The sequence below is a fragment of the Heterocephalus glaber genome, unplaced genomic scaffold (assembly GCF_053883595.1).
Source record: "Heterocephalus glaber isolate CG9 unplaced genomic scaffold, H.glaber_assembly_v1.0 deba00001587, whole genome shotgun sequence".
NCBI lineage: Eukaryota > Metazoa > Chordata > Mammalia > Rodentia > Bathyergidae > Heterocephalus > Heterocephalus glaber.
Window position 1 is genome coordinate 633681 of NW_028258365.1, and position 2256 is coordinate 635936.

The 2256-nt window shown below is 42.2% G+C and overlaps 1 pseudogene; it reads left to right on the forward strand.

Annotated features, from left to right (window-relative positions):
• The first annotated feature begins 378 nt into the window (after positions 1-378).
• Positions 379-1805, forward strand: LOC101716839 (elongation factor 1-alpha 1 pseudogene; annotated as a pseudogene).
• Positions 1806-2256: the final 451 nt, after the last annotated feature.

The following is a 2256-nucleotide window of genomic DNA, read 5'->3' on the forward strand; positions in this document are numbered from 1 at the left end:
ACTCTAGATGCATGCACTGACATTCTCTTCTCTGTGTATATTATTTTTCATACTCAGTTCTTGTTTTGTTTCCTCTGACATTATAGAAGAAAATTAATGGGATAGAATGAATTAAGAGCCTTGGTACTTTATCAGCTTAGCTGCTCAGTTCATTAAATTGATACTTTGGGGAGATCAGGAGGTGCTTGCTGATAACTCATTTAGAGAAAAAGACTTTTTATTTGTCTTTGTTTATTTTTATGATATATTTACCATAAAGAATATCATACTTTTATGGTGCTCATAAATAATAAACAATAGCAAAAGTGGTAATTAAAATTTGGGAGAACATGACAATTTTACACTTTAAAAATTAAATGGCAGCTTTTTCGCAATGGGTTTGCCTCGAGAGCACAGGTGTAGTGAAAACCACCACTAAATCAAAGCCAACATGGGAAAGGAAAAGACTCATATCAATATCGTTGTCATCGGACACGTGGATTCGGGCAAGTCCACCACTACTGGCCATCTGATCTACAAATGTGGTGGCATCGACAAAAGAACCATGAGAAGGAGGCTGCTGAGATGGGAAAGGGTTCTTTCAAGTACGCCTGGGTCTTGGATAAACTGAAAGCCGAGCGTGAGCGTGGTATCACCATTGACATCTCCCTGTGAAATTTGAGACCAGCAAGTATTACGTGACTATCATTGATCCTCCAGGACAGAGACTTTATCAAAAACATGATTACAGGCACATCTCAGGCTGATTGTGCTGTCCTGATTGTTGGTGCTGGTGTTGGTGAATTCGAAGCTGGTATCTCCAAGAACGGGCAGACCCGTGAGCATGCCCTTCTGGCTTACAGGCTGGGTGTGAGACAACTCATTGTTGGTGTTAACAAAATGGATTCCACTGAGCCACCCTGCAGCCAGAAGAGATATGAGGAAATTGTTAAGGAAGTCAGCACCTACATTAAGAAAATTGGCTACAACCCTGTCACAGTAGCTTTTGTGCCAATGTCTGGTTGGAATGGTGACAACATGCTGGAGCCAAGTGCTGATGTGCCTTGGTTCAAGGGATGGAAGGTCACTCATAAAGATGGCAATGCCAGTGGAACCACACTGCTTGAAGCTCTGGATTGCATCCTGCCACCCATTTGCCCAACTGACAAGCCTTTGTGGCTGACCCTCCAGGACGTCTACAAAATTGGTGGTATTGATACTGTCCCTGTGGGCAGAGTGGAGACTGGTGTTCTCAAACCTGGCATGGTGGTTACCTTCACGCCAGTCAATGTCACAACTGAAGTAAAGTCTGTTGCAATGCACCATGAGGCTTTGAGTGAAGCTCTTCCTGGTGACAATGTGGGCTTCAACGTCAAGAACATGTCTGTCAAAGATGTTCGTCGTGGCAATGTTGCTGGTGACAGCAAAAATGACCCACCAATGGAAGCAGCTGGTTTCACTGCTCAAGTGATTATCCTGAACCATCCAGGCCAGATCAGAGCTGGCTGTGCTCCTGTACTGGTTTGCCATACAGTTCACTTCGCTTGCAAGTTTGCCTAGCTGAAAGAAAAGACGGATCGCTGGTCTGGTAAGAAGCTGGAAGATGGGCCCAAATTCCTGAAATCTGGTGATGCTGCCATCGTTGACATGGTTCCAGGCAAGCCTAGGTGTGTCGAGAGCTTCTCTGACTATCCACCTCTGGGTCGTTTTGCTGTTCATGATATGAGACAGACAATTGCTGTGGGTGTCATCAAAGCAGTGGACAAGAAGGCTGCTGGAGCTGCAAGGTCACCAAGTCTGCCCAGAAAGCTCAGAAGGTTAAATGAATATTGTCACTAATACCTGCTACCCCAGTCTTAATCAGTGGTGGAAGACCGGCCTCAGAACTGTTTCTCCCAATTGGCCATTTAAGTTTAATAGTAAAAGACTGGTTAATGATAACAATGCATCGTAAAACCTTCGGGAGGAAAGGAGAATGTGTTTTGTGGACCATTTGTTTTCTTTTTGTGTGTGACAGTTTTAAGTTGTTTTTAAAATCACTTTTTAATGGAAACACCTTGACCAAAAATCTGTCACAGAATTTTGAGACCCATTAAAACAAAGTTTAATGAGAAAAAAAGTTAAATGGCAATGTTTTGTCCCAAAATATCTATGGAACCAAAAAATCTGGTCAATATGAGTGGAAGGAAGTACACTAAAATTTCTATTTAGTTAAAAGTTTTGGCAATATTTATAATGTTGAAAAGAAGTATGTAGGAAGGTTATAGAAATTGTCTT